The sequence below is a fragment of the Pteropus medius genome, unplaced genomic scaffold (genome assembly GCF_902729225.1).
Source record: "Pteropus medius unplaced genomic scaffold, Ma_sr-lr_union100, whole genome shotgun sequence".
NCBI lineage: Eukaryota > Metazoa > Chordata > Mammalia > Chiroptera > Pteropodidae > Pteropus > Pteropus medius.
This window is the reverse complement of record NW_024354500.1, coordinates 14419530-14430095: the sequence shown is the minus strand read 5'-3', so window position 1 is coordinate 14430095 and position 10566 is coordinate 14419530. Positions and strand designations below refer to the sequence as shown.

The 10566-nt window shown below is 35.5% G+C and overlaps 1 pseudogene; it reads right to left on the bottom strand.

Annotated features, from left to right (window-relative positions):
* Window positions 1–5526: 5526 nt before the first annotated feature.
* LOC120594939 (ribosome biogenesis protein NSA2 homolog) lies at window positions 5527–6301 on the bottom strand (annotated as a pseudogene).
* Between the last annotated feature and the right edge of the window lie 4265 nt (window positions 6302–10566).

Genomic DNA, 10566 nt, shown 5'->3' with positions numbered 1-10566 from the left:
CAAATGAAGAGGACAAACAAACAGAGACTCTTGGACATGGACTATAGACTAGTGGTTATTAGTGGGGTGGGGGAGGAAAGGGGAGATAGATGGGGTAAAGGGAATCAAATCAAGGGGCTATGGGGTAGGTGAAGTGGGTAAAGGGGATCAAATGTATGGTAGCTGAAGGAAACTGCACTTTGAGTGGTAAACACACAATAGAATATACAGATGTCAAATGATAATGTACACTTGAAAATTATATAATTGTATTAACCAATGTTACCCCAATAAACTTAATTAAAAAATGCCCATAAAAATCATATGTGGAAGAAATTTTGTTAGAAATTTCCCCCAAAATATGCAGGTCATGAGCAATAACAAGTTGTGAAGTTAGAAAAAAACTTTTCTGAACTATCAAAAAATTTTTAAAAATTCCATCAACTATGTTAGAAGAAAGAATGAATTATTCCTATTTGCTCTACAGAAAGTTGGATTAAAAAATAACTTAAATATGAGGAGATGATCAAAGAACATACAACCAAAAATGTCAGAAAAGGTATTGTAGAAATGTGGTAGACATTTAATTATAAGAAATATGCTTTTATTTTTGAGACTTAGGAATGTTGGTGCTGTCAATTTTTTAAATTCGTAATTTTGTGATATCTTTTCTCATTCTTACAATAATAATTTTCATACTTAATTATTTATTGTTAATTTTGTATAAGTTGCAGGACTCAGAAAATCTGAATCTACCCCCAAACACTAAAAGAAAGATTTTATCAGTTCAGCTAAATAAGACTAGCCTGTTCTCCTAGAAGAATAAGGCTTTATCTTGTGGCATATAACTGTGACTCCATCATTCAAAGATGGCACTTTCTGGACCTTCAGACATATTTCTCCCAGAGCCATAGGAAGAGCGGCTCCCAGGCTGTGTGGCAAGTGTATATCTTGGAATAATCTGCCTACTGGAAAACATCATTCTGTTAATATTCTAGGGATTGTTCTAGTTTCTGATAGAGTTTTAGTCTGCTGAATTCCACATTCTGTCAGAATGAGCAGAAAATTCTCTAAGACAGATCCACAGTCAGCCATGTCAGTGGATACACCTGCTGGCCAGAAAGCTGCATACCTTACTTGATGCGGGTTGTATCTGGCAGTTGAGCCATATGTCCCGGTGTCTACCTCTGGACTCATTTGTGTTCAAAACACTTATTAATTGGAAAGAAAGAAGGTGCTTTTTGTTCTCTTTTTTCCTAGTCATAAAGTGTTAAATTAAGTATGTTTAAGTTTAATTTCCATCTACAAACATATCTTTACCCAATAAACTGTAAACTTAGCTGTATTTACTTTCATTTTCCTAATTTTCTGACTTAAACATTTCTCTCAGAGCAATTCAATTTTAAGCAGCGAAGGGAGACATGTTTAATAATCAAAAATTATCCAAAATAAGTTCTCCTTTTCATTTGAATGTATATTCCCTAGAAGTATCTCAACTCCAAATCTGCTTTGTTGGTTAGCGAAAAATGTTTTATGCATTGCCCTCTAATTAGAGTTCAGGAAGTAGTGCTCCTAGCAGATAAATAAATATATTCCTTTATTTTGACATTGCACCGTTGGTGAATTGGTGTTGGAGAAAGTACCAGAATAACTATTCTCCATTTATTAGTATTCACTGCAGGAAGTGACCTGAACTTCATGATTTTTAAAATAGTCTTTTTCAAAAAAAGAAACTAGACATTTAAATGTGTTTTTTTTTATCCGAAAAGTACACAATCATTTTTTTCAGACTAGCAACTTGTCTTTCATTTGAAGTTTTGTTTTTTCTTTACTTCTAGAAGAGTTTCCTTGAGCTTTTTAAATCTGATTCTATTTGCCTAAAGATACATAGATACATAGAAAAGTTGATGTTTTCCAAGAGGGTGTTGTGGGGGATGGGTAAAAAAAAGGTCATACTTAATAGTGAAATAAAACTTTCCTCCCTGAGTTCAGGAACAAGACAAAAATGTTCACTATTATCACTTCTATTTAACATTGCTTGAGGTCCTAGTCAGTTTAATAAGGCAAGCTAAATAAGAGGTATAAAGATTGGAAAGGAAGAATAAAATTGTCATTTGTATTTGACATGTCTATATATGGAGAAAAACGGAAAGAATCCATGGCAAACTATTGGAATTAATAAAGAATTTAACAAGGAAGTTAGCTGCAAGTCCTGCAAAAAAAGTTCTTATCACAAAAAGAAATTCTGTAACTATGTATGGTGACGAATGTTAACTTGACCTTGTAGTGATTATTTCACAATACCAAATCATTATGTTGTACACCAGAAACTATTATAATGTATGTCAATTATACCTTAATTAAAAAAATAATTTTTAAAAAAAAACAATAGGGACTCACAAAGGTATTGGCTTTCATGAAGGCCTTCCACTCCATGGTCGCAGAGATTTGAACCTGCCAATGTCAAAGCCCCTCCTGGTTGTGGCGGGCTTGGAGGTGGGTCAGGGCCTGCTCTGGCCAAGCCCAGCCTTGCAGTCATGGCCAAATTACAACTGAAAAAAAAAAAAATCACATTAAGAAATAATGAGAAGAATTTAATCTAGAGTTATTTTAATGAAAAATATAAAAACTTTTACAATAAATCAGTTACATTTTATTTTTAAGTTTAAACTTTTACCTTCCCTGTTGGCAGAAATTAATCGTGTGATATTAGTTTGTATTCTTTTATTCTTCATAGGATTTAGTTCATTTAGCAGTATAATGACCCTATTCAACAGAAATTAGCCTAGAAACATGTTTTAATGTCAGTGCCATCAATTCCTGTTCATTCTAGTTGCTCATGTGGTTGCGGATTGATTAGCAAAAGGTTTAGATGTTTTAGACATCTTAAACATAAAACTACATAACTTATTTCTTTTTCACCATCCACACTAAATCTAAGTATACATGGAGACAATAAGTTTTCTGCACCAAGAAATAACGGTTTGAAGTTTTTGTTAACTTTTTTAAAACAAGCCCATTTCCTCAAGTGCTCAAGGTCAATCTGATAATCAGTTATTAAGCCATCTTAATCACGGAATAATATTTATTTATGTATTTATGTATTTATGTATTTATGTATTTATGTATTTATTTATTTAATTCTCATGCAAATGACAAATACATTTGTGATCAATGTTGACAAACACCTCCATGTTAGGTGAACCTAGCCTTTGGGTCATTCATTCCAAGCCAGTCTGATCTGCTCAAATCAAGGCTCATTGAGGTGGCAGTAAGTCTTTATTGAGCATATCACTACTGAGACTCCGCAGTATGATTCTTGGTAAAAACCATGTACAATACAAAATCTACTAGTAAAACTAACAAAATTATTCTTCCATTTGTAAAAAATGATTTTATTATATGAGCCAAAATTTTCAGGATTGGTCACAAACCTGAATGGTAAAAACCATGGTTCTTAAGGGCAGCATAAAAACATTAACATCTGCTATTAGCCATTTTAGTGAAACCTCCGAAATGGCAGTCCTTAGGCTCCTTTTACCATCTTCACAGACATGGGGTCATGGACCTTTATATGTGCACTGACCTCATGATGATCTTCTCCAAGATTTATGACTCTGATTGCTGTTTCTCAACATTACCAATGAGGATGTGGTCACCTATTGGTCAGTGAAGTCAGTGTGGTAGCCACTATTTCATTCTTCTTGTTGCCACACTGAAATGGTCAAGAAACGAGGCAAAAAAAAGATGGCAACTGTGCTGTGTTTTTTCAGCAGCTTTACCTATATTTTATGTGATTCACTGTTGCATGTTACATTTTCTCCACTTCTTTCTCTCCAGGAATTTAAAGAGAAGCTCTGGAGAGACTATGTCAGAAGATAATAAGAATATTACTCAGGGCTCCAATCAGAACATCTCATCCTCTCACATTCAGGGTTGATGGCTTTAGCAAATGTCCTCTGAATCTTTCCCCTCTTGAGGCACTTTCTCTTTTTTATTCTAATCCTTTGTTCAGGAGTGTAAGGGACATCTGTGGTCCCCCAGGTGTTTAAGACACTTTTTTAAAGAGCCAGTTGTCTGTGCTAATGCTTCAACTCATTATCTTTTCAAAGAAGTTCATTAGATCCTTATGTAAATAAAACCATTGGTTGTGTGGCCAGCAGTTGGTCATAGTATGATGTACCTGAATTCACAGCTCTGGCTGCACAATTTCCATCCTTATTCTTGAACTCTTGTTATATTTTGTCCTCAGAAAGTCAGATGATAGGCCCATTAGAACTATTTCTTTCCTATCTTATAAGGCCTAAGGTACATACTCTATTTCTTACAGCTCATTTCTTTCCTACTAAAATATCATCAGACTTCTCTGTTTCCTTTGTGCTCACATTACTCTTCCCTGTGCTATTGCTTTGATAAATACCAATTTCTTATCCTTCCTCTTTACATAAACACACTACACTTCTCCATTGTCAGTCTAGGAAAGAAACCCTTCATCCTGTCTTCCAAAAGCCTTCTAAAACCCCTGTCTCTGCTCTTTCTTCAGCTTCTCCCCATCATATGTACTGCTTCAGCCTGGCTGATCTCTCCTCTTTTGGCGTGTGCCTTTCTCCCATCCAATGCTGAGCCATTGCTCATTAATTTTACCATCTGGAATGCCTTTCTTCCCCTCCTCTCACAACCATTAGCCTTCAAGATATGACCCAACTTTTCCTTATTTCTTTAAGAGGCCTTTTGTGACTACTTCCATTCCTTTTAGCTCATTCTTTTCTAAATGACTCTATAACTTGTTTCCAGAATTTTTCATTTGCCACTCAATTATCACAAATAATTCAATATGTTTTCTTACCTCCCCGAGGAGAATATATATTTTGGAGAATAAAAGCCATAACTCAGGATTTCTATCCTTCTCCTCCACTCCTCATTAACTTATACAGGGCCTTTCATGGGAGGCACTCAATAGTCATTCGTTGAGAAAATGACCTGCATCATCTGGTGCTGAACTATTGTGTATTGCAGACAGACATTTGCCTGATGTCAATGGGCAGCTGGAGGGGTCCCTGAGCTGGAGGGGGTGGGGGCAGCATGTGAGCAGGCAGCAGTTTCCCATTCAATTGAATGTTTGGCATACTTGGAATCTGCCTGCTGTGGGGAGGTCACTTGGCCTGGACTATAGAGCTCAATGATACTCTTATTAGTTATTTCGGAAACTTTGTCTACAACTCTTCTGTGAAATATCTATCATCATCTTTTCTGTATCCAATAAGTATTCAGAATCAACTTTTTAAAAGGGTATTTCAATGACTGCTTTTTTAATCATTCAATTTCATGAACATCTAAATGCTAAACAGAAATAAAGACCCAAAATAAAGACCAATTTGTAAAACTTGGCCATTTTAATGTTCTTTGCAATAAAGAAAAATAGAGTTCTCTTGATTAATGAAGACATGTAAGCTGTTTGATAGTACTCAGAAATATCACAGTAAAGGTGGTTTTCCTGATTGGTTCAGTCTTCAATAATTATAAGGAGTTACTTGTATGAAACTACTGTCAAACCAGCAAGAGGGCATTTATGCATCCATCATTTTCAAAGTTGTTAGAAACCTGAGCATATTGTCCACAAATAACCTTGCCTCTTTGTGTCACAAGACCCAGCTCACTCACATTCACATCAATGACAGTATCTTTGGTAATGACACACAAAGTTGTATAAAGTGGAGATGAAGGATTCTTCTTTACACCAAGTATTGGCAGGCAAAAGGTGGCTTTTGGTCCAGGACGTGTGCATGGGCCTTCTTGAAATGTAAGCTCATTGGCCTAATGAATCTTTCATATTTAGGTGGTTTTAGAGTAAAGTCATCTCCAACAAAGCAGGCTTTAGTAACCATCCTCTTTCAAGCTTTCTTCTTCATCTTTGCTGTTTGAATAACTTTTAATACCTCTGTTTCTCCCTGGGTACAAACTTTGGGCAGTCATTTTCCCACTTTCTCTTTTTGTTTTTGTTGAATCATTTGGGAAAGTACTTTAGCCTGAAACTGTCCCTTTCCGTCCAATAGGCATGCAGGTACTGCTCCTTGTGGAGTCTTTCCACCATTCTTTCCATCTTTCCATCATGTTTGGTGTTTCTCTTTTCATGCATCTTGATAGTTTTTTTCATTTGTGTTTTCTCAGCATGGTGCTGTTTATGGTAGAGCTCAGCTTTGAGACCAATCATCTTTTTTGCCTTCTTTGAATGTTCATGAACCTCCTTTCTCTTTTTCTTTTGGTAATCCAAACGATATCCATAGTACTTATAGTGTAACTCAATATACTCGTTTTATGACATGGTTACTGCTACTGAGCTGCTGGCACAGTCCCCTGGATGCAAAGAAACTCTCGAATTTCGGGTCTCAGAGACCCATGAGCCTACTTCACACAACTTAATACCAGAAAGGGACCCAAAATCAACTTCTTAATCATACTTTTTACTAGTAGGAATTATACCTTACACTTGCATGACACTTAGATGTCACAAAGTTTATATATATATATATATATTGCATTTGGACCTTAGACTAGCCCTATGAGGTATGAAGAACAAGTAATGCTGAACTGCTCCTCAGAAAGTTTAGACGATTAATTGCCTTAAGTAGTACAGTTTTCTATTTATCTATCCAGTTTCCTGCTATCATCATCAACAAAACTTAGCAGTTTATATTTTATTTAGAGGTTTTTTTCCTATTAAGTAATTCTCTACTCCTCCCATCAGCTCTAATCTTCCAAACCTGTTTTGTTCTGATTCTCCATAAGGCAGCCATGCTTTAGTGCAACCCATTCCTGGCCTCGATGCTTTGTGGTATCTGGTGCACAGATCCCTTCTCTCACTATTGATGATATAGTGCAGAGGTTGGAAAACTTTTTGTATAAAGGTCCAGATTGTAAATATTTTAAGCTTTGCAGGCCATGTGGTCTCTGTTGAAACCACTCAACTCTGCCATTGTAGCATGAAATCGGCAATAGATAATACAAAAATAAATGAGGTAGTTTTGCTCCAACAAAACTTTTTATAAACATTGAAATTTGAATTACATATTATTTTCATGTGTCAGAAAACATTATTATTTTGACTTTGAAATTTTTACAATCATTGAAAAGTCTAAAAGCCATTTTCAGCATGCAAGCTTTACAAATACAGGTGATGAGTTAGCTTTGGCCTGGTAACGCCTGACACAGTATCATTAAAGTGCAACTTAGACATCAGCCAAGTTACTTTAGTTAGAGTTAAAATTGACATGGGCCTGGTTCCCTGGCCTGTGGAATTTCAAAGCTGTCCCTAAGGTTTCTGTCTGTTCTTGGTGGACACATGCTCTCATGACCTTCTCAACTTTCCAATTCCTCCTTCCCTAAGTCTTGCCTCTGTTCTGCGTTGTGCTGAACTGCCTATGAAATACAGTCATGTGCCACTGAACTACAGGGAGGTCTTCTAAGAAATGCATTGTTAGGCAATTTCATCACTGTGTGAACATCATAGGATGCACTTACACAAACCTAGATGGTATAGCCTACTATACACCTAGGCTATATGGTATAGCTTATGGCTCCCAGGCTACAAGCCTGTAGCGCATGTTACTGTATAAAACATGAGAGTAAAAAAATGCAGAAGAGAACACTATTCAATCAAGAGACTCAGTAAACATGAGGTATATAAGGTTGCTGCCAGAGTAATACAGCATACTGTTTATAGCAAACATTTGTTTTTTTATAAGTAGAAAGAGTACATTATAAAACAATGATAAAAGTATGGTATAGTAAATACATAAACAAGTAACATAGTTGTTTATTGTCATTATCAGGTATTGTGTACTATACATAATTGTATATGCTATACAGTTGATGGTGCAGTATGTTTGTTTATATGTTTGTGTGTGTGTATGTTTGTCATTATCAGGTATTGTGTACTATGTTTGTCATTATCAGGTATTGTGTACATATGTTTGTATGTTTGTCATTATCAGGTATTGTATACTATACATAATTGTATATGCTATACAGGTGATGGTGCAGTATGTTTGTTTATACCAGCATCATTACAAACACATGAGTAATACATTGTACTACAATATTATGACATCACTAGGTGATAGGAATTTTTCAGCTTCATTACTGTTCTATGTGGGGTTTGTTATTCACCAAAATGTTATGTTGCATATGACTGTACAGCCCTTCATTGAATTACTCAAAAAAAAAAGACTTGAAGAAAATAGACTTTACTGAATATTTCAGAGGAGGGGTTTGGCACAGAAATCTAAGCCACATCCAATGGAATCATGATATTACACTTCTTAAAAGGTCATTCTATCACTTCAACACTGGGTTCCCGCCCCCCTGCCCGCCCAAATAAATATTATGCCTTCTTTAAGAGGATGGGTTCAACTTTTTACAAAAACAGCACCTTTTCTCCCTTTTCAAAGGTTGGGCATTTATGCATCCATTCATTCAACATGTACTTACTGAATGTCTGATATAGTGCTGTCCAAAGAAACTTGAGGCAATGATGGAAATAGTCTATATCCGTGCTATTCAACACACTGGTCACTAGCTACATATGACTATTGAGCACTTGAAATGTGCTTAGGAAAATCAAGGAACTGAATTTTAAATTGTATTTAATTTAAATTAATTTAAATTTAAATAGACATAAATGGCTAGTGTTACCACCTTAAAGAGCACAGATCTAATATGTGCAGGCCACTTAGATACCTTAAGCAGCAATGTTAATACTCAATTTTTAAAACAGTACAAATTTCAAACTAGGAGTTACTGCCAGTGTGCAGGATTTAATTAAAACTCCATAGTTTATCATGGCTGCCTTGCAATCAATAACATTCAAAGCTTTCACTCTTCATTCCTGTCATGTAGCTGAAGATAAACTCTGGCTTTCAAGGTTTTCTCCTATTTTCCACTTCAGTGGTACACAATGCAAAGGTTCTTTTCCCCCAAGGGCATATGCCTCACACAAAGCACATCTTCAGCTGTGTGTCCAAATGCTATATTGATTCCAGCTGTTTCTTTCCACGTACTTAGATACAACAGCTGGTCTTTGTTTCTAACGCCTCTCCATTTAAGCTAAATATTTCATCTTAAATACTGTTTTAATATATTAACATGGAGATGATCCATATGGAAACTATCCTATGGCAATACTGATGGTTGGCACACAAGAGGATTGATCCAGCCAAATTAGGAAGGTTTTGAAATAGTGCTAGGGCATTTCTCAGAAATGTCCATGGATACTTCTGTAGGTCAGCACAGTCCCTCGGGCAATTAAGCCAAACTTTTGGCACTGTCACAAGGATATAATTAACCTGTGTATTATAGCAAAGCTGGAAACATTGTTACCAGGCTACTTGAAACTTTCTGCCAAAGAGTGTAATATTCAAATACATGTGGATCTTTGAGAAGCTTAGATCTACAATCCCAGAAACTAAATTAGTGTAGAAATTCACTTCAAAATTGAGTCAAACCAAAATAATATCTAAGAGGGCCAGCATATTCAGGATACTAGTTATCACTAGCTTCCCTAGTTGAGTCACTTAGCAAGTGGTGGGGGTCTAGGGTTCAAGATATGAGATATTGATAACTACTTTCCAGATTAGAAGATAGATCAGATACAAAACACTCAGGTTGGTCCTTGATATATAATAATCGCCTGACAAATATTAATTCCTTTTTCTCCCACTTTGCTCTCTGGCCTTTGAGATGGTAGTGCCTAGGGAGGTGCCACATCTAAAGGAGCTCTCTTTCAGGGATGCTGTGACCCGACAACCTGCCTCCATGGAAAATGCCCCAGAGGGATTGTGAGAAAGGACAGAGGTGAGAAGTAGCTCTGACAAAGCTGCTCCGAACAAGGAAACAAGCACTAGGAAATGGAATTTCTCTCTACTGTAAGTATTGTAAACCCAGGACACAAAAAATTCTTACAGAGAATGTTCCAGGAAACATGAACTCAAACTAAAAACCATTAAATGCAAGAGGAAACAACTAAGAGTTAGCAAAAACAACAAACTGAGAATTAGAGGTTGGATACTGAAGATATTTGATACCAGAATATAAAATATTAATATGCTTAAAGAAATATAAAAAGTATTGAAAATATGAGTGGGACAAAGAGACTTACAAAATGACCAGGAAAGGTGAAAAAATAGAAGTTATAGAAATAAATATATAATTATTGAAATGAGAAACTTTATGGATAAGTAAAATTGCAGGTAGACCTAACTTAAAAAAAAAATTATGAACTGGAAGCTAGATCTGAAGAAATTACCCAGAATGAAATTAGAGATAAGTAGGAGAAGAAATACAAAAGGATCTATAGTAAGGAAAATTAACTAAATTTAATTCGGAGTTTTAGAAGATAAAAAAATGGAGGAAAGGCAGTATCCAAAAGATACTGAAAATTTTCCAAAATTGTAGACTCAAATTCTCAGATCCAGGAAACCCAAACAAATCTTAAATCATATAAATAAAACTAATTTCTATTTAGACACATTGATGTGAAAAGTTTATCGTATAATCTTTTGTAAAAGGCAGATTATGCTAAAATTAGACTAA